Source organism: Cynocephalus volans, chromosome 1 (assembly GCF_027409185.1).
Source record: "Cynocephalus volans isolate mCynVol1 chromosome 1, mCynVol1.pri, whole genome shotgun sequence".
Taxonomy (NCBI): Eukaryota; Metazoa; Chordata; class Mammalia; order Dermoptera; family Cynocephalidae; genus Cynocephalus; species Cynocephalus volans.
The window spans coordinates 23,101,574-23,124,188 of NC_084460.1; the positions used below are offsets into that span (position 1 = coordinate 23,101,574).

Below are 22,615 nucleotides of genomic sequence, written 5' to 3' on the forward strand. Positions count from 1 at the left end.
TGTTGAAAAACATCCATTCAGCCCCATGCACCGCAAACTGCTTGATTATCATTCCGGAGCGATGTATCAAGCAGGGCTCAGTGTCAAGCAGGGTAGAAAGGGGGATCTCGAGGAGGAGACTCCGGGGCGAGTGCTCTGCATTCCAGGTCGGTCTGCAGGAGCAGGTGTGACGGGAAGAGTCGAGAAGGGGGCGACTTTCTGCGTAGGGGAGGGAAATGAAAGGAACGGGAAGGGGGCGGCCGGGTGCCAGGCCCGGGATGCCCAGGGTGGGGCTCCTGGGTGCCGAGGGCCGCCCCTCCCTCGGGCGAGGCCCGAAGACGGGGGTCGGGGGCGGGGAGGGGGTGGGCCCAGGCCGGCGCGGGGGCGGGCGGTTCCGCGGCTCCCCGCCCCCGGCCCGCCCCTCCGCGGCGCCATTTTGCAGGCGGCTGTCGCGGGGACCGGAGGCGGCGGTGGGCACTGCGGCGCCGAGGCTCGGCGGCGGGACGGGAGCAGGCGAGCTGCAGCCAGGTAAGAGCACGGGCCGCCGCGCCTCCCCGCCCGGCCGCGGCGGGCCGCACCTGCCGACCGGGCCGCGAAGTGCCCGCCGCGCCCACGAGGCCGGCCTGGCACGGTCCCCGCGCGCTGTCACCGGCCCCGCGGCGCGGCCTGCCCCTCCCCACACGACCCGGCTCCCGGGGACCCGCGCCCGCCGGCCACCCTGGCCCGGGGCCCGTGATGTCCGCGGCCCCAGCTCCTGCCTCCCCACCCCGCCGTGCGCGCCCTCCTGCCCGCCAGAGCCGCAGCGCTCTCGGGCCCTCAGGCCGCGCCGCGGGGAGGCAAGTGGGGTCTCCCCGGCACCGGGCTGGCGGCCGCCGCCTCCTCCCGGGCTCTGCGTCCGCGCGTCCTGGGGTCGCTCCCCTCACCCCTCCCCGGTAGAGCGCGCGGGCATCCCCGCGCTCCCTGGAATTCAGAGACATCAAGAGGAGCGTCAGGGGGAGGGTGCCTTTTACGTTCTTGCTTTCTTCCCTCCTTCGAAGGCTGTGCCAAGTAATTTAGAAGCGGATGCTCTGACCCTAGGGCCTTTCTCTCTGGCTTGTCCCCCGCAGGTCGCAGGTCCCCCTTGTTGCCACCTTTCTTGAAAGAGAAATAGACATTTCAAGTGTGACTACTTTAAGGGTTCAGAATTAACTCATTCGTTTGGCCTTAGATGTCCTCTTAGATAGGTAGCTGATAGGAACTCGGCCTACAGGCGTGGGGGGTTTAAGCACGACTGATGGGAAATTATCGGTTGTCAGGGAAAAGGATAACTGAGGGTAACTGCAGGTGGAAGACAGTCACTGGTAAGGGCTTTCTGGGTCTGGGGCATTTGCAGTAGCTGCTACTTGTATTCTTGCAGTGCTGGGAAATGGGAGCGGGAAGATGCTGTCCCTGCTGACATTTGGGTCATCCGTTTGCGAGAAGGCCCGGGATGTGCGAGGACATGGGATTGGGAGTCCCGAGACAGTCTGGTTTGAGCTGTCATCAGTTGGCCATGTGACATCCCTCAGCCAGTTTCTTCCTCTCTTCATCCAAAGGTTAGAACCAGGGATGGCTGAAGCATTTTCATTTTTATGTTTTTATATTTGAATGCTGTTGGGCTTGGGCGTCACCATTTCCAGTTGTTTATATCTGACTTTTCACCTTTGCACATGACTTTGCCTGCCTGGCTCCTGAAGGTGCTTGACCTGGTGAGATTTATAAAGTGTCCTTTTGGCTCAAAAATTCAGAATTCTGTACTGGATTATGATTGACTCTATCAGGGTCACTTACTAAATTACTCAAGTTGCTACTGTTCTCTTTTCACTCATCCCAAATTTAATAGCTTTTGGGTACCTATGGGTGTGCACGGTATCAATCCTTATGGCACACCTGTTAGTTCAAAGGCAGTGGCGGGTGTGTCCAGCAGGCTACCTGTTCCACCTGACATCCAAAGCGAGTGGTATCTGCTTTCTAGACTATTTTCTTTGGCAAAATGGCAACCACCTTCTTTCTTTTAATAGTACGGCAGTTCTCTTTTGGTTTCTTTGCTTGGAGTGGGGAGTGATTTTTTAAAGAAAATGAGTGTTTTCGTGTTGACTTTTTTTTTTCAGATGGTTGCATGGCAGTTGAGTTTTCTGACTGTGGCACAGTCTGTTAAGCTGAGTTTAAACACCTGTGAAGATGTTTAAAAAATGTTTATGAAAGGACCTGGCTAGAATATTGTAGAGGGTTTTGCTAGGTTTCATGCCACACTGCCTGTCTCAGAGATGAATTATGTGTCCCAGGGGCAGGCTCAGGTCTTCCATCTGTACATCTGTCCATTCATTAATTTGGTGCTAAGTGCTTTTGAACAAATCATTGTTGAATAAAACTCAGTCTTTTGGCTGGCCAGTTAGCACAGTTAGAGCGCAGTGTAGTAACACCAAGGTTAAGGGTTTTCATCCCCATACCAGCCAGCTACCAAAAAAAGCAAAACAAAAAACAAAAAAAACCCAGTCGTTTGCCCTCAAGGAGCATGTCTAGTTTGTTAGGTATTGGAAATCCTGAGCTGACCTTTGCCATCCTCCTTAGTGTCTCTAGGGACAAACCTGGGATCGATCTGGGGACAATTTCTGGTACCACTGGTAGCTTAAGGACTTTTCTCATTTTGATTAAGAGAATTAAAAGTCAGTTGCAGTAATTTAAAATTATGTGGTGCTTTGTATTTGTAAATGAAAGCTTTTTAAAAATGTAGTTTTATTTAATCCTCGTAGCCTTTTTTAATTTAAACATCTTATACTTCTTCCCTGATCAGTTTTGAGGCCTTGCTCATAGAACTCCCACACACTAGTCGGTTGGTTCCCAATGCCTGATAACCTCATTAGTTCATTTTGCCACCCTGCTGTTCTTTCAGTTCTCTACTCAGAGGGTGGAGTGTGTCTGGGCTTTCTTTTATTCTTTCCCTAGGAACATTCCTGCTCCAGGTTAAGCTGTGCATTACTGCCTCAGGGTTTAAACAGGCCTTTGTGTGCTCTGTGGTGCTCTTCTCATTTTCTCCCTGGCTTTGCTATTTTGAGCCTGTTATTGTGTCACAGGTTCTAGGTTGTTGGCTCTCCCATAATTTAGGTCAGCTTTCAGGTAGTACCTTTCATAGGCCTTTTAACCATTTGATACATTGTTTGAGTGCCTACTTTGTGCTGGGCAATATTCTTGGTGCTTGGGATGCTGCAGGGAGATTCACTGTCCATATGGAGATCATACTCCAGTGGGGAGACAGACAGTGAGACTTGGTGCTATGAAGAAGGGTCTGGCGTGACCCGGGGATATGAAGTGTTGGGATGGGAGCTGAAATTTTTGGAAGGGTAGACAGGTAGGGTGTATGAGTATTAGTTTGTTCAGGCAGCCATAACAAAATGTCAAAGATTAGGTGGCTTAAACAATAGAAATTTATTTCTTACAGTTATAGAGGCTGGGAAGTCCAAGGTCAAGGTTCTGGCCTGTTTGTTTTTTAGTGAGGGCTCTCTTCCTGGCTTGTAGGTGGCTGCCTTCTTGCTGAATCTGCATTTGGCCTATTCTGGGTGCCACCTCTCTCTCTCTCCTTCTTCTTCTTATAAAACCACCAATCCTGTTGGATTAGGGTCCCACCCTTAAGACCTCATTTAATCTTAATTACCTCTTAAAGGCCCTATGTCCAAATACAGTCACATGGGGGGTTAGGACTTCAATACATGAATTTTTTGGTGGGGGTGGTTCACAATTCATTTCGTAGCAGAAAGCTTGAGTCATTTTGACTAAGGAAGTGAAGGAAGTGAGTCATGTGGATATTTGGGGGAAGAGTATTCTGAGTGGAGGAAACAGCAGATGCAAAGGACCTGAGGCAGGAAGAGAGAATTTGGTTTTGAGATCAGTTCATTTAAGGCCATGTGGACCATAGTAAGTCCTGTAGATTTTACTCTGAGGGGTGTGGGAGCCATCGGATGATTTAGAGTAAAGAAGGGATGTGGAATGACATAGCTGTGGACACTCTGGCCTGGTCATTGCTGTGTGAGGATAGACTGAAGGCAGAGCAGAACAGCAGGGAGACCAGCCAGAAGGCTAGTGCAGGGCTGAGGGTGGTGGGTCAGACCAAGGTGATTGGGGAAAGGGTAAACAGGGAAAACTGGTTGGATTTGGAAGTGGGGCTGAGGAGATTTGTTGGTGGACCAGATTTGACAGGGAGGGGGATGGTGAGTAAGAGAGTTGAGGGAGACTACTCTGTGGCCTGAGCACCCACAGAGAAAGTGGCCATTAACTGAGGTGCCTAAAGAGCAGGTTTAGGGATGTTAAGTTGTGATGCCAATGTGACACCCAAATGAAGGGGAAAAAGGGAGGTGGATGTTTTCAGGGAGGTCCTCCTCAATGGAAATAGAAATGTTCTTGGGAACTTTTCATTGTCTTTTGTCTTTTTTTTTTTTTTTTTTTTAAACCATGACTGGGAAGGGGATCTTAACCCTTGACTTGATGTTGTCAGCACCATGCTCTCCCAAGTGAGCTAACCAACCATTGCTATATAGGGATCCGAACCCGTGGCCTTGGTGTCATCAGCACCATTCTCTCTCAAAGTGAGCCATGGGCCGGCCCTTGTCCTTTGTCATAATTCTCTCTTCTGACATCAGGCAAGTCCCTGACCTCAGGCCTAGGCAGCTTCTAATGCACCCCATGAAGGAGAGAGGCTTTCTCTGGTCAGTGGTCAGGAAAGCCTTCTTCTCGCATGAGTTCTTTCCATATGTTTTGCCCAAAGCAGCTGATGGCTCAGGCTTTCTTGCGTCAGTTGCCCTTGGGCATCTCCATGAGTACTTAGTGGAGGTCTCCCTTCAAGAAGGCCACTTCTTTTATATGTGTGTGAATCTCACGTAGTTGATTCCCCCATCTTCTAAGTTGAATGTGAGTGCAATTTAGTAAGATGCTCTCCAAACAATTGAGGGGACCTTAGAAAAACAAGACACAAGCCCCATGTGATGAGGCCAATGAAATAATGATGGCATTGATTGGTATCTGTTATGTGCTGGGCACATGAGGTCATTATTGCTAGTCCCTAACTTCTGGCAGGCAAGGCAGTTCTTGTCTACATTTTATTAGTGAAGGAACTGGGGCTTCGGTAACTTCTTTAAGTTTACCCCTGGGTCTTGAATTCCGCCCTTAATGCTCCTCAGTGCTATCATTGAGGGGCCCTCAGTGATAGAACGCTATTCCTGGTCTTGTCTGAAGCGCTGGGTTTCTAAGTTCCAGTTACTATAGAACAGGAAAGAGAAGCCAGCGTCAGTTGAGTACCATGTACTCTGCCCAGCACTTCTGTGTTCACTAATGTCATTTAATCATAGCAGCCCTGTGGTATAGATATTAACTATCCCATTTTATAGCTGATAATGCACAGGTTTGGGGGGAGGGTAGCTCCTTACTCAAGGTCATAGTGCCACCAATAGCAGAGTCAGGATTTCACCTTAGGCTGGTCAGTTGCCACACTTGAAGTTAGACTCTGATCATGCTGTGCCTCTCTGTTCCAGGATGCTTTTCAAGGATTTGGGATTGAAGGTAGGGTTGGGGTTGAGAACGTGAGAACGACATTCCAGGTAGAGGGATCAGTGTGAGCTGAGGGCAAAGGTGCAGAGGCATGTGAAAGGGAGCAACTGAGTCAGGATGGTTGGAGGGAGTCTGAGGATGTGATATAGGGGGTCAGGGGGAAAGGTCCTTTGACATTATTTCATGAGACTTGAATTTTGTCTGGAAGCCCACCAGGAGATTCTCAGAAGAGGAGCAACTTGTTCAGATGCACCTGTTTTGTTTTATTTATTTATGTATTTATTTATGGCAGCTCGCCAGATTTATGTGCACTTGATTGATTGATTGCAGCTGGCCGGTATAGGGATCAAACTCTGGACCTTGGTGTCATCAGAACCAAGCTCTAAACAACTGAGCTAACCGGCCAGCCCCAGATGTGCATTTTAGAAAACTCTCCAGGATAGAACCTGGGAGGAGACTGAGGCTGAGGCTGAAGGCAAGCAGGACCCTCCTCCTCTTGCTCCTGCCTTCATCTTCCTGTGGTTCATTCCTGGCTACATGCTTTCTTTTATGCATCCCAGCTTGGATTCCTTGTATTAGTTTCTCCCATTGTTCCTGTAGGAATCCTCTATAACCCGCCACTGCCCACCCCAACACTCACACGCATTTTTTACACTGGCTTCCCTTTGTTCAAGTAAATACAGGCATACCACCAGCTTCATTTAATGAAATTTGAGTAAGCTTTTTCATTCTATACCATCATCTCATCACAGAGGTTTTGGCATTATGACTCTGAGGACAGTCCCCTCCGACCTTCTTTGGACCAAAGCATTGCTGCATCCTTAGCCTTCGCGGAAGAAATGCTGTTTCTCATACATTCTAATTTAGTTGGGATTTCAGCCTCAAATTTAGTTTGGCTTTATTGTCCCCTCTGTAGCACTGGGTACAATTTTTTGCTGTCTCCTAAGGCAAATCATCTGTCTCGGGGTTACCTACAACCTCTTCTTTGTCTAACATGGTAGATGTCAAACTTGAGAGTTTCTCATTCAGAAGGTTTGGGGTGGGGTCCCAAAAATTGCATTTCTAACAAGTTCCCAGCTGTAGAGGATGCTGCTGGTGGGGGAGCCACCAGCACCTATTCTTGTAAATAAGGTTTTAGTGCAACATAGCCTTGCTCACTCAAAAGACCATATAATGTGCAAGCCTGAAATATTTACTATCTGGCCCTTAGGGAGAAAGTTTGCTGACCACAGCCTCACAGTAAGATATATGTGATCAGTGCTAAAAATTTTCTACTGAGTTCATGTATTTCTTTTCATCAAGAGTGCTTTAAATTTTAAGGCCTTCGCAAATTATTCCACAAATATATTGTATGGGGGAATATATGCATATTCCAAAGTGTTTGGGAGTATAACGAGAATGACATTTCTTTTAAGTCTTCTGTTTTATCTAAAATTAATGTGAATTTTTATTCTATTCCAGAAACATCAGTGCTTGTTTGAATATGAAACATTTTTCTTCTTTAATCTTTGAGTAAAGTTGATGCTGCTAGATATGTTGTATTTGATTTTTGTCTTCACCCTGCTTGAGAAATGTGCTATAAGATTTGCATTTTTTCATACTAGCCAGCCACAAGGAAAAAAAAAAAGATTTGCATTTTTTTGTCCTAAGATGCAAATATTTTTCCTACACTTTGAATTAAAATCTGCCAATCGTTTTTACTTTCCTATACCTTCTGTACCCCAAGCTTTTATAAATACTCACCCATATTTTCTCTTAGTTCTTTAGAAAAACATTTGCCTATAATTAATTTGATATTTGTATTGGAGTGTGGTATGAAGTAAGGATTATTTTTCCCCCAGTTTACATTTTTCCCGGCACTATTTGTTCATTGATTCATACCTTACTAACTTAAAATAATATCTTAATCATATGCTGAATCCTTAGATCTCTTGTGGGATTTGTTTTCTTCAATTTATCTGTCTATTCCTTTGCCATAACCTTACTGTTTTAATCATTATAATCACTTTATCATAGACTTTATTATCCGGCAGTGCCTATGCTCAATTTTTTCCCCAGTGTTTTTCAATTTAGGGTTTCAAAGTACTTTTAACGGGAAATTTCATTAAATGCATAAGTTAATTTGGGGAGACTTGTCATTGTGGACTTGTTCTGTCCATGAACAGAACATGTCAGTTTCTCTAGATTTTTCCTGACATACAGTCTATAGACTACTTGTTTACTACTCTTTATTTTAAAATATTTGCTATTTAGAGATTATCTCCCCTTGTCCCCCCCTCCTCCCATTTTCTAACTGGTACAGAGCAAGTATAAAGCAAGTGTACTGCTTGCAGTCTCTATGTCTAATAACTGACCACCTGTATTAGTCAGGGTAGTTAATGCTAGCCAAAAATCTGTGGTCCAACAAATAAAAATTTATTTCTTGCTCGTGTTTTTCTAGGTGGTTTTCCTCTAAGTGGTGACTTGGATCTAGGCTACATCCATCTTTTTATTTTATTTTATTTTATTTTTTGTGGCTTGCTGGTTCAGGGATTCGAAACCTTGGCCTTGGTGTTATCAACACTGCGCTCTAACCAATCCTTCCTTCTTATGTTATAAATGACTTCAAGATGTAACCATGAAATTTTGTTCATGGAAGACTTTTTCAGGGGCCAAGCTTGGAAGTAGTACTATTTTCTCCCACAGTCTGTTGGCCCTTTCGTAGATGCAAAGGGTCTTTCTGTGTCCGTGAGGAAAATAAAATAGCACTGTGTGTGCTATACTACCTAACCAGACTCTGTTATTCTTATTTTTCAGTTCTCTTAAGTTTCTTAGATAGGCAATCATAATAGCTACAAATGATAATGTTGTTGTTTTTCCCCCCCTTCCTAAAGTTATACATTTCTTTTAATGCATTTTAGAGTACTTGCAGGAAAGGTTTATTTGTGATACTGGTCCTTTCTTTTTCTTTTTTTTTTAAAGGCTGGCTGTGATTCTTTTTTCTTATTCTCAATTTTTATTGGAATGCAGTATTATATATACTCTTTAAGAGTATTAAAAAGTGTCTTATTTCCAATGTCTTTTACTGAATTACAATATCATATACGTAGTGGGTTTTTGGCGGTGGGGGGTGGGGTGGGGGTGGGAAGACTGGCTGGTATAGGAATCCAAACTTGTGAAGTTGGTGTTATAAGTCTGCACTCTTAACCAAACTGAACAAAGTGGCCAGCCGCGCGTGCGTGCGTGCGTGCGTGCGTGCGTGCGTGCGTGTGTGTGTGTGTGTGTGTGTGATGAACAAAGCTCCTCACCTTGACATTGGCCCTGGAAGCCTCACAAATATTCTTGGTAGAATGTGCTGTTATTGTGGTAATTTCCAAGTAAGTTCTCTTTCTCTGCTGATTTGAGGATGACCTCGAATTTCTTGCCATGAGGAATCACAGGAGTTACATCTTTCTTTAGAGTTGTCCCAAGGGCTTCTGTTTTTCAGCCCATGCTGTTGTATTGTTGTATTGCGCAGCTGCTTGCATCTTCAGTGTCAGAGATTCTGACCTGCAGTCTTTGACAGTGTTCTCTCCCTCTGAGATGTTTTATGGGTTCTCGTTTCCCTCCTTTTATTCTTTCATCAATGTGAGGATAAATTGACTATGTTAGCAATATCAATTTTGCTCTTTCTCCGTTCTTTCTTTTGGCCAATGTGCCTGGCTGCTGTTGAAGTTCTCCTTTGTGCACCTGCTCCTTGACACCCAGTGTGAGTTCAGCCCTGCATTTCCAGGCTGCCCATCCTGCAGCCCAGCATTTGCTCCGGTTTCCAATGATTGGTGCTTCCTTCCATCCACAGTTCCCTGTGGGGTCTGCTGTGGACTCCACCACCAGAGGCCCCAAGTTAATGGGAGCAGGAAGCTCTTCTGAGCCCTCTCAGAAGCCCTGGGAGGTGGATGGGGTGTGGAATCTGTTTCATTACTTCACTTGCCACATCAAAACAGAGATGGGGTCAAATTCACTTTTTCTAGTGTTTAGTGCTTAGGGTGAATACTCCATGTGGCTTCAACTTTTTTCAAATTTCTGTTTTTAACTCTGAGATCTCACATTTATTGTTTTATTTTTTAAATAGGTGTCCATCAACTCCTACAATATAGTTTCCAGACATTTTGTTTTGACTCATTTTTCATTGATATATATGTATATGTATACACCCACACACATCAGTGTGTGTTTATTTCAAACAGAAGTTTCATAAATAGCACATAATCTTACATACTCTATATTCTAATATTTTCTATTCCTATTTCATGAAAAAAGTTTGGTTGTGATTCCCTAAATTAATTTTGTGATTTGGTCATGAAATACACAGCTCTGAAGTAAGGCCTTTAAGTTACAAATGTTATTTATTCATACTATCCTATGGAAAAGGAACCACAGGAAATTCTTTGGGAATGGCAGGGGAGGAGCCCCTGACATTCAGAATAACATTTCAAAAAAAAAAAAAGGCTTTATTGAGATGATTCACATACCATAAAATTCACCTTTTTAAAGGATACAATTCAGTATTTAGCATTTGCACTGAATTTTGTAACCACTATCTAATTTCAGAACATTTTCATCACTCCAAAAAGAAACTCCTATACCCATTCACGATTACTTCCCATTTCCCTCTTTCCCCCAGCCCCTGGCAATCACTAATCTACACTCTATGGGTTTGTCTGTTATGGACATAAAAACAGAATCATACACTATGTCATTTTTTGTGGTTGGGTTTTTCACTTAGCATAATGTTTTCAAGGTTTATTCATGTTGTAGCATGTATCAGTGCTTCCTTCTTATCGCTGAATAATTTTTTTTTTTTTTTTTTTAAAGATAAGATAAGGGGATCTTAACCCTTGACTTGGTGTTGTCAGCACCACGCTCTCCCAGGTGAGCTAACTGGCCATCCCTATATAGGGATCCGAACCTGTGACCTTGGTGTTATCAGCACCACACTCTCCCAAGTGAGCCACGGCCGGCCCATTGCTGAATGATATTTCATTGTATGGATATATATCACATTTGGTTTATCTATTAATCAGTTGAAGGGCATTGAGGTTATTTTCATGTCTTGCCTATTTAAATAACGGTGCTGTGAACACTTGTATACAAGTTTTTGTGTGATCATGTTTTCAGTTTTATTGGTAAATACCTAGAAGTGGAATTACTGGATCATATAGTAATTTTATGTTTAACATTTTGAGGAACTGTCAGATTTCCAGAGTGGGTGTGCATCAGAAATATATGAGGTTTTCAGTTTTTCCACATCCTCACCAACACTTGTTCATCTTTTTTTTTTTCACTTGTTCATCTTTTTGATTATAGTCATCCTAATTGGTCCTAATGGGTGTGTAGTAGTTTTTGATTTGCATTACCCTAATGACTAGAGATGTTGAGTACCTTTTCATGTGCTTATTGGCCATTTGTATGCCCTTTTTGGAGAGATGTCTATTCAAATCCCTTGCCCATTTTAATTGGGTTGTCTTTTTATTGTTGAATTGTAAGAGTTCTTAATATAGTCTGCATATGAGACCCCATCTGTTGTTACGTAATTTGCAAATATTTTCTCCTATTGCATGGGTTGTCTTTTTACTTTTTTTTCTAGGCAGCTGGCCAGTACAGGGATCAAATACTGGACCTTGGTGTTATCAGCACCACGCTCTAACCAACTAGGGCTGGCTGGTTAGCTCATCTTTTTACTTTCTTACTGGTGTCCTTGGAGGCACAAAAGTTCTTACTTTTGATAAAGTTCCATTTATCTATTTTTTCTTTTGTTGCTTGTGCTTTTGGTATCATATCTAAGAAACCATCGTCTAACCCCAGGTTATAAAGATTTACCCCTATCTTTTCTTCTGATAGTTGTATGGTTTTAGCTCTTAAACTAAGGTCTGTGATCTATTTTGAGTTTTTTTTTTTTTTAATATGTTGTGAGGTAGGGGTCCAACTTCATTCTTTTATATGTGGATTTCCAGTAGTCTCAGCACCATTTGTTGAAAAGACTTCTTTTTCTCCCCATTGAATTGTCCTGACACCCTTGTTGAAAATCACATTAAAGTTTATTTCTGGATTTTCAATTGTATTCCATTAATCTGTGTCTATCCTTATACCAGAATATGTATATCCTTACACTGCACTGTCTTAATTACTATAGCTTTATATCAAGTTTCGAAATTGGGAAGTGTGAGTCCTCCGGTTTTGTTTGTTTTCATGATTATTTTGGCTATACTGGGTCCTGTGTATTTCCATATGAATTTCAGTATCAGTTTGTCGATTTCTGCCAAAAAGGCAGATGGAATATTGATAGTGATAGTATTAAAGCTGTGGTTCAGTTTGGGTGATATTGCCCTGAATTATATATTTTTAACTGAAAAATTTTATGAGATAATATTTGTGTGCACTAGGAGCAATGCATTCTGATATTTTCTTCTAGCCTAGTCTACGCCGTTCCTTTTTTTTTTTTTTTTTAAATTAAAAAGTCGTTGGCCCCAGACCATTGAATACATTTCTTTACTCACTTTTGTGGGTCATTCATTATCAATATGCTTCAAATCAGTAGATCTCAGCCTGACAGCAAATTGGAATCATCTGGGGAACTTTAAAAAAACTGCTGAAGCCTGGTCTTATCCCTGAGACTGGGATGCAGTTGATGGGGAGTTCAGTCTGAGATTCCACCTTTTTAAAAACTCTCCCACGATTCCAACGTGCAGCCAGGGTTGAGAACTATTGCTATCATATAAATTAAAACTCAGATATTTACTGCTTTTAAAGCCTTTGCATGGTTGGCCAAACATACGATGGGATGGCAGTGTGCATCTTGCTAACTGTAGATCCTCATGTGTCACTTTGGTGATGGATGTATTAGAGAGGTCTGTTTGCTCATTTTCTCTTAATTTCATGTGATTGCTGGCATTGTTTTCCTGATAAATTATTTTACTATTGACTTCCCCATGGGTGTGTAGAGTTTTCCCTGGTCTGTGTGGAGAGCAATAATAGAGCAGGATCCCTGGAGACTGTCATTTTTCAGGAATTTTTGTCTTTTGCCTTTTTCTGATAGGAAATGGATTGAGAAGAATATGCAGGAAATTCACAGCTATTTTAGGAATTGTCATATAGATAACACTGAAGCTATTGGTTAGAATTTCTGTTCAAGTATATGAAGCTATTGGTCAGTAATGGTCAGAATTAAGATCATAATTACTAGAAAAATATCTGGAAGTGGGACTGGCATCCTGTCTTAGAGATATTAAGAAATATTAGTATTGTGGGCTGGCCTGTGGCTTACTTGGGAGAGGGTGGTGTTGATAACACTAAGGCTACGGGTTTGGATCCCTACATAGAGATGGCCAGTTAGCTCACTTGGGAGAGCGAGGTGCTGACAACACCAAGTCAAGGGTTAAGATCCCCTTACCAGTCATCTTTAAAAAAAAAAAAAGAAAGAAAGAAATATTACTATTGTGATGAAACTCTTACACATAAAGTTTATTTTGCTCATTGAATATTCTTTTTTCTGGTTATGTTGAAAGTAAAATTTCTATGTATGGTGTGTGAATCCACACATATGTATAACTTTGTTTCAAAATAGATATCATACAGAGACTGTTTTTACTTAGCAGTGATAAGTCACTTAGGCATGTGATAAGTCATTAAATAGTCCTTTAAAACAGTTTTTAACAGCTCTTTTGTGGTGATTGCATCATGTTTTATTTGACAAATCCTTCTATTGTTGGGTATTTAGCTTATGAGCCTTTTTTTTTTTTTGCTGTGGTAGATGTAATACAACAGTGAACAGCCTTGTACATAAATCTATGTGTGTCTTTCTGATTATTCCTTTTAAAAATTATTTTCTTAAAATTATTTTTATTTTTATGTATTTTTATTTTTTGGCAGCTGGCTGGTAAAAGGATCTGAACTGATTATTTCTTTAGACTAATTTTTTTGGAAAGGACGTCATTTTCATTTTTGAGGCTTTGAAACATTCATAACATATATGCCAGCTACCTCCTGCATTCAGATTAATATACTGGGAATTATTGCTATATTTAATCTTTTTTTTTCTCTTTTGGCCAGTTTGGATGAAGAATAGAATCACTGTATTTATTTTGCTTTTCTTTGATAACAACTCATTTGAAAACTTCTTAATAATTCTTTTGTCCATTTGCATTTTCTTTACCAGTTTTTCTTACCCATTTTCATTGGCTTATTCATTTTCATTGTCAGTTTTTTTAGTCTCATATTTGTCTTTTTTTCCTGGTGATTTATAGCTGTTCTTTTTATATCAAGGATGTTAGCACCTTAATAAATGTTATATATATTTTCTCCATTTTTGTCTTGTAATTTTATTTTATTATGTATTGGAGAAGTAAGTTTTATCTGTAGATCATTTCTCTTGAGGCTTAGTTTGCAAATTAGAAATCTCATTTTTCAAACTTTACAGTTTTAAAGGAAACACTTTTCTTTTGGGGGGGAGTGGCTGGCCAGTACAGGGACCCAAACCCTTGACCTTGGCGTTATAACACTGTGCTCTAACCAACTGAGCTAACCAGCCAACCCATCAAAGTAAACATTTTTCTTAAAGATGAATAAGAATCTATCAGAACATGGTTTTATTTAAGGTATTTTTTAGATTTCACATTTGCTTGTCTACTAAAATATGCTTGAAATAATCAGCTGCCACCTTGAATTTTATTTTATTTTTTTATTTATTGAATCAAAATTGATCATACATATTTTGGCGGTTCAACATTGAGATATGTTGATCAAATCAATATTACTAGCATATATATTGTTACAAATCGTAATTATTCTTTATGCCCCTTGTCCAATCTCGCCCCTTCCCCCACTCTGTCCCACCTCCCCCCTCTAATTACCCTAGATTTCTTCTCTCCTTCTGAAAGAATAATGGTTACTCAGTTAATTTGTTGCCTAGATGATCTGTCCAATGCTGAGAGGTGTGATCAGGTCCCCCAGTATAATCATAGAGCAGACACTTCTTCTGTCACTCTGAAATGGGCTTTGTGGAGAGAGACATCCTATTCTTTCCTTTATCTCTCCTGGTGACTCTCCTTGTGTGAATGCACTCCAGTGGTTGGCAGGCCATCTGCATGGTGGTTGTGGCGTCTAGCCGCTTTCACGGCATCCATGGTTATTGTGGTGGTTGTGGTGGGTCACCCACATGGAGGTGATGTTTATGGCATGCTCCTTGGCGCTGGCAGTGTGCCTGGTTGTGGGGTGTGTCTGTTCCCCTTCTCCATGGCTCTGGTCCCCAGGTGGGCCCCAAGGTACTGGCACATGTGCCTGGTTTTGGGAGGAGGTTCCACTCCCCGGAACCGTGCCTTGGGTCACCGGGCAGGCCCCAAGGCACTGGCGCGGTGTGCCTCATTGTGGGAGGGGGGGTCAGGTCCCCTTCTCCATGCCCTGGTTCACTGGCCAGGCCCCAAGGCACTGGCACGGTGTGCCTGATTGTGGGAGGAGGGCCCGGTCCCTGGCTCCATGACTCAGGTCACCAGGCAGGCCCTGAGGTGCTGGTGTGGTGTGCCTGGTCGTGGGAGGGTTGTCTGGTCCCCTTCTCCATGCCCTGGGTCCTTGGGCGGACCCTGAGACGCTGGCGTGGTGTGCCTGGATGTGGGAATGGGTCCGTCCCCAGCTCCAAGCCTCCAGTTCCCAGGCAGGCCCCAAGGTGCTGGTGGTGTTCCTGGGCCAGAACTAATTTTTTGTCCTTTGCTTACTTCTAAAACGGGGGACCTTCCTGTGGGAACCAGTACTTGAGCTGTGTGGTTGTTTAAATTGCTGCTTTGCTGCTGTTTCCCTAGGGAAGGCTTTTTGTGCAGCTCAGGTTTTAATGGTTGACCTTATAGGTACTTCTGGCTCTCCAGAGACCCAGTGGATCTGTGTTGTGTAGAATCTCTGATCTGGGCCTGAGTTTTTTCATCAAAGTGCACCCCATGCAATTCTGCATTCCCGACCAGTCTCCTCTGAGTGGTCCTGCACTGACTGGGGGGCAGATCGACTGTCCTTGCTGTGTCCCAGTGTTCCCCTAGTGGACCCATCCTCCACCACAGCCTGTGCTCCAAACACTTCCCATGGGACAGGCCCTGCACAGGTCCCTTGCGATGACTCACCCGCCTCTTAATAGCTCCCTTTTTTCAGTTGTTGTGGCTCCTTGCTCCTGAGTGGGTCCACGGGAACCTTATTAGTGGTCTTGCTGTCCTGGGGGCCGCAAAGGCCCTCTTCTCCCCTGCTTCCTCTAAGTAACTCCATCTGAAGGGCACAGCTGTGGCTTCTGCCGGCTCCTGCTCCATGCGCTCATCAGCTCTAGCCTTAAAGTAGCCGGGGCCAAAAATGCTCAGAGCAATTTTTCCTTTCTCTCATCGTGGCTTCTCCTGCCTTTATGAACTCCGTATGTCTCTCCTCCTCTTCCCCTGAGCTCCAGCAGCCCCAGCTTGGCTGATGTTACATTTTTATAGTTGTAAATTGGTTGATTTGTGGGAGAGAGCGATGCTGGGGACCATCTATTCTGCCATCTTGACTGGAAGTCACCTTTGAATTAAAAAAAAAAAAAAAGTAAAATTTGAACTTGAAAATTTTTTTTTATCTTTATCCCAATAAACGTGAACTTTAAGTGGGATGGCCTGAAGGTTGGGTGCTCTTATTCCAAACAGCCAGAAAGAGATGCGAGATGTCATTTACAGGCTTTCCACTCAAGTTTTAAGTTTGGGTACTTTTGGTGTTTAGTCTCTTTGGGCACATAAAATATCTATTTTGGGTTGATGGAACTCTCTTGCCTTAATTCCTCAGTTTTGCTTTAATCATATTACAAAGTGAAATTTGACTTTTGCTTCATACTTAGATAATAACTTTAAATGACTTTAATTATGTCCTTTAACCTTTTTATTAAAAAATGGGCTTCCCTTTGTATTCCAGGTCTCTGGAAACACTTAACCTAACTAGGTTTTAGGGCTCATTAGTCCTGTTGACTCCTTGAGGTGTAAGCAGTAACTTAAACATGTTTGTAGCATCCCAGTATCTGGCAGGACATGGTAGAGTCTGGATTCTGGTTTTTGTGCTGCCTTCAACAGGTGTGAGTCTCTGCCTCCCGTCTGTGCCCTCCACTGCCCACAGAGGGTGGGGCTGCAGGATATCTAAGCTGTCTGTGTTTGTTCCTTCCACACACCTTCCTTGAGCACTATCTTTGGGCAGGGTGCAGAGTCAGATGTTGGGGCAGCTAGAGAACAGCAATCTGCTCCGGAATCAGGCATAACCACTTCCAGGTCTTCTTCCTGGTACTAAGGTCAAATTTTTTTTTTTTTTTTTTTTTTTTAAAGATGACTGGTAAGGGGATCTTAACCCTTGACTTGGTGTTGTCAGCACCTCGCTCTCCCAACTGAGCCAACCGGCCATCCCTATATAGGGATCTGAACCCATGGCTTTGGTGTTATCAGCACCACACTCTCCAAAGTGAGCCATGGGCCGGCCCTTAAGCTCAAAATTCTAACCCTGAGTCCCTTTAATCTGGTTATCATCTAATTTTGATCACTCCTAGGCTTTTTGGAAAGGTTTTAGGAAGTTTTGGGGTTAGGGTACATAAAGTAGGCTTTTCAGCTTAGTTGAAGTTGGCAGTACTTATTCACATACAAAGGCACACGTTGTTAAGGGACAAATAGAACCATTTGTGTTAGCTGAGTTTGACTTATTAATGCCCATAATTTCCACTGGACTCTGTTTTTAACTTGTCATTTTGCCAGGAATGTAAATCCTGGCATTACTCCTTAGATCTTCACATAATTAGAAGGATGGGTAAAGCACCCATTTTTCTTGAATTAAGTTTATTATCTCATGTAATATGGGATTAAATATGTTAAGGGAAGGAATGGTATCTTTTCCGGGGGTTGATGGGGGGGGCGGGAGGTGGCACAGAGATCCAAACTCTTGACCTTGGTGTGGTACCTTTAATTTTTAATTTTTATTTTTTTTATTTTTATTTTTAAAAAGATAACCGGTAAGGGGATCTTAACCCTTGACTTGGTGTTGTTAGCACCACGCTCACCCAGTGAGCTAACCGGCCATCCCTATATGGGATCCGAACCTGTGGCCTTGGTGTTATCAGCACCGCACTCTCCCGAGTGAGCCACGGGCCGGCCCGGTACCTTTAATTTTTTGAAGATAGTTACAACTTAAGCTTTGAGCAGAATTATTTTTACTGACTTGTTTTGCATATGTATAAGAATTTTTAACTTTTGTTTTTTCAGTGAAAGACAACTTCATTTTTTATACTTAAACGCTGATGAAAAACCATTACTAACACTATTAAAATCCAACATTTCAACTGGAAAATATGGTGACTATATTTACTCATTAAATACTTATTTAAGTTTTCTAAAACACAACTTGAAAACATCCAACATGCATTTTTAATTCAGTACAATGGATTTAGGACCAAGTATACATGTTACATGCATCAAGGCTAGATTACAAATTATCATAGTCGTTGTCATTGTCATCATCAGTTTCACTTTTTCTTTTCAATGCATTTGATGATTTGTTGCCATTATTCTGTGATGACACCTTATTAATGGTAATAAATAAGAATGTTTTTGGACCCAGTTAATGATTGATTAATCAGAACATTCTGAACTGCTGATGTTGCAGGAATTGATGCTTTTACTGCTAGGGACTGTGAAGTAGGCATCTGTATTGTAAACCTTTGCCCTGTGAGCGACAGTGAAGTCCCTACTTCAGTTGAAACAGACATGGTTTGTGGGGGTTAGTGTGCCTAGTGTGGGAATACTTGGTCTGCTAGTAACTGAGCCAACACTTAACCATGGAACTGTTGTTCTTGCAGAAGTAGATGCCTTTTTTTTGTAAAGATTTAAGCCTATATTTTGCAGCTCTTAAGCAGTATCTATCAGGTGGCAATCTAAGACCTGAATATGGCTTAATCAATGGCAAAGGGGTTTAATTTCTTTGTCTTGCAGTATCTAATAAACTATCTCTTGGGGTAGGCGAGGTAAAAGATTGATCTGCATAACACTGTTAGCCAATCTCACATTATCTGCATCAACAGTAGCTTTCTTAGTGTGGCTTGAATAAATTTTTTCATCATCTAGAATTGTGGTCACATATCAGAAGGCAAACTCCAGCATCTGGTTTATAACTCTTGCCTCATATTCTGTAATCCCCATATCCTTCAGGATTTGTGCCATCATCTGTGCATCTTTCGGCCTGCTCTTGGGAGATGCCATCTTGCCAGACTCCACGATGTCCAGTGATCACACTTCTCGAGCTAAATCATCTACATTAATGTGTTTCAGTCCTGATCTTACCAAAAGTTCTTTGTGTGATGTGGTTTTTGCAACCCCTGGTGAGTGGGATGTTCGGACGCAACCTCCCAATGTATTAATACATTTTAAAAGAGGCTTTAAAAGAAGGTGATTTTTGGGTGTTAAATCTTTTCTGGTTTTTTTTTTTTTTTTACAAACATGAAAGGTCTTCAAAAAGTTCATGAAGGCAAAAAAAAAGTTCATGGAAAGATTTGCATTATCTTTTATTTCCATTTTTTCATGAATTTGTTTTGTTTTGTTTTTGGTGGCTAGCCGGTACAGGGATTGAACCCTGGACCTTGGTGTTATCGGCACCACACTCTAACCAATTGAGCAAACTGGCCAGCCCCTCCATGAACTTTTCAAACTACCCTCGTATAATACCTTCAGTTTATTTTAGCGGTGGTGTTTAAGGCAATATAGAGTGGTAATTAAAGGCGAGGGCTGTGTTGTAGTCCTGACAGGCTCTGACCCCCTGCACTGTCACATCTCTTATAAGCTCCATTACTTTGTCCAGGAGGCCTCATGCCTCTTGGGTTTTCTTATCTGTGAAATATGGACTAAGTGGTTTCTGTTGTGAAGATGAAATTATGCACATGTGATGTGTAGCACAATGCTTGGCACATAGAACTCAAAAGTCATTTTTTTTTTCTTTTTTTTTCTGTGGGTTTTTTTGTTGTTGTTTGTTTTTTCTTTTCAAAAGTCTTTAAAACTTTTTTTTTTTTTAATGTAGCGTCCTGTGCGGGGGAATATAGAGTTAGAAAGTTATTAATGACAAAAGCCCAACTGAGTGCAAAATTGCTTTTTTGCATATATTCTAAAGCACCGTCTCCCAAATATTTTATGCAAATGGAAAAGTGATTTTTAAGGATCTGAGGGTTCAGTTTGTGACCCTGCCCAGGGGCAGGCTGAGGCCTCGGAGATGTTCATAAGAGTGAAGTAGTAGAGTGAGTTCTAAGATTGGGCATGGCTGAGTGAAAAATAGTCTCCAGGCATGCAGAGTGCCTCCTGCTAGGTTTATCATTACTGTTAATTTACCTTTTGCTTTTCTCTAGCTAGGTCTAGACTCCTCTCACTGGGACTCCCCACGCAGCTTTGAGCTTGGACCTTGGTGACACAAGGAGATTTAGTTCAGCGACTTGTAGCGGAAAGCATATGGACAGGTCTGCACCACATCATTTAGATGCGTCTAAAACACAATCTCCAGTGGGTGTTTCATGATAGAATTGCACTGACAGCCCTTTAACATGAAAACCCTTTTGACCTTACCCTTTGGACATGTCAGGAACTGTCTAAATGCACAACCTGGGAATAATAAATTATTAGGTTAATACTGGCGATAAGGTAATGGACTTCTTCAGGCCAAATTCCTTGTAAGTAGATTAAACTAGAAAGTAAATAGGCACAGTCTTGCCACTTATATCAGTTACAAGGCGGGAGCTAAATATTTTGTTTTCTTTCCATGCTTTTGACTTTTTTATCACCAGCAAATATTTGTTGAGTACTTACTGCTCTTGGTGCCCCAGGTCAGGGTCACACGTGAGGACTCAGAGTGTAAAGAGATTTAAGAACTGTTTCCTCACCCTATTTCAAGCATTCTTTGCAGTTTAATTAATGAAGCTAAGAACATGTACATTACTAAGGAGCATTTCTTTTTTTCCTGTTCTTTCTTCATCTGTCCTCCCTCATCCCAAAGCTTGATGGACATTTTGGTTATTTTAAATTTTTTGCTATTATGAACAATATTACAATGAAATTTCTTCTTGGAGAGAATAGCCCAGTGGTAAGGTTATTGGGCTCATAAGATTTAAAAATTTTTAAATTTTATAGATTAAATGGCAAATTGTCCTGCAGAGAAGCTGACAGAATTTACATTCCTACTGATACATTCTTTCAGGTCAAAACTAAATTTATTCAGTATGGTGTGTGTAACAGTTATATCAATGTTATTTTTATTTTTTACTTTTAATTTATAAATGGTAAAACTCATGAGGTGTTTATAAGAGTTTTCACAAATACGTAGAAGGGATCTTTTTGTTTTTTTTAAAATACTGTACTGTTTTTTCTAATAAAAGAAGTCTATGCTTCTTCTTTAAAAAAAACAAAACAAAAAAACTTCAGAAATTCCAAAAATTGGGAGAAGAAAATATCCTTGATCATACCACATAATAACGCCACAATGAATGAATAATTTTGCATATTTCTTTCTTTTTGTTTTCTGTGTATAGCTTCTTCCCCTCAAGTTGTCATCACCAAATTGCATATGTTCTGACTTTTTTTTTTCGTTATTTTTGAACCTCCTTACCCTTCACCTCTTGGTTTTTTTTTATTAATTGATTAGAATTTTATTTTTTAATTTTTATTTTATTATTTTTTTTTAACTTTTATTTTGTCGATATAAATTGTGGTTGATTATTGTTGCCCCTTACCAAAACCTCCCTCCCTCCTCCCTCTCCTCTCTTCCCCGCAACAATGTCCTTTCTGTTTGCTTGTCATATCAACTTCAAGTAATTGTGGTTGTTATATCTTCTCCCCCCCCCCCCGGGTATTGTGTGTGTGTGTGTGTGTGTGTGTGTGTGTGTGTGTGTGAATTTATATATTAATTTTTAGCTCCCACCAATAAGTGAGAACATGTGGTATTTCCCTTTCTGTGCCTGACTCGTTTCACTTAATATAATTCTCTCAAGGTCCATCCATGTTGTTGCAAATGGCAGTGTTTCATTCTTTTTTATAACTGAGTAGTATTCCATTGTGTAGATGTACCACATTTTCCGTATCCATTCATCCGATGATGGACATTTGGGCTGGTTCCAACTCTTGGCTATTGTAAAGAGTGCTGCAGTGAACTTTGGGGAACAGGTATACCTTCGACTTGATGATTTCCATTCCTCTGGGTATATTCCCAGCAGTGGGGTAGCTGGGTCATATGGTAGTTCTATCTGCAATTGTTTGAGAAACCTCCATACCATTTTCCATAGAGGCTGCACCATTTTGCAGTCCCACCAACAATGTATGAGAGTTCCTTTTTCTCTGCAACCTCGCCAGCATTTATCATTCAGAGTCTTTTGGATTTTAGCCATCCTAACTGGGGTTAGATGGTATCTCAGTGTGGTTTTGATTTGCATTTCCTGGATGCTGAGTGATGTGGAGCATTTTTTCATATGTCTGTTGGCCATTTGTATATCTTTCTTAGAGAAATGCCTACTTAGCTCTTTTGCCCATTTTTTAATTGGGTTGCTTGTTTTTTTCTTGTAAAGTTGTTTGAGTTCCTTATATATTCTGGATATTAATCCTTTGTCAGATGTATATTTTGCAGATATTTTCTCCCACTCTGGTTGTTGTCTTTCAACTCTGTTAATTGTTTCTTTTGCTGTGCAGAAGCTTTTTAGTTTGATATAATCCCTTTTGTTTATTTTTCCTTTGGTTGCCCGTGCTTTTGGGGTCGTATTCATGAAGTCTTTGTCCAGTCCTATTTCCTGAAGTGTTTCTCCTATGTTTTCTTTAAGAAGTTTTATTGTTTCAGGGTGTATATTTAAATCCTTAATCCATTTTGAGTTGATTTTAGTATATGGTGAGAGGGATGGGTCTAGTTTCATTCTCCTGCATATGGATATCCAGTTATCCCAGCACCATTTGCTGAAGAGGCAGTCCCTTCCCCAGTGAATAGGCTTGGTGGCTTTGTCAAAGATCAGATGGCAGTAAGTGTGTGGGTTGATTTCTGGATTCTCTATTCTATTCCATTGATCAGTGTGTCTGTTTTTATG

General features: G+C 41.8%; 1 protein-coding gene and 1 pseudogene across 1 annotated transcript in view; one reads left to right on the forward strand and one right to left on the reverse strand.

Annotated features, from left to right (window-relative positions):
• Positions 1-420: 420 nt before the first annotated feature.
• The window catches only part of SLC23A2 (solute carrier family 23 member 2), a 127,648-nt gene continuing 105,453 nt past the window's right edge, over positions 421-22,615 (forward strand). Inside the window, exon 1 of the mRNA XM_063091151.1 lies at positions 421-507. The gene's annotated coding sequence lies outside the window, so the exon portion shown is untranslated. The remainder of the gene's footprint in view (positions 508-22,615) is intronic.
• On the reverse strand, positions 18,001-18,782 carry LOC134390462 (transcription initiation factor TFIID subunit 9-like; annotated as a pseudogene).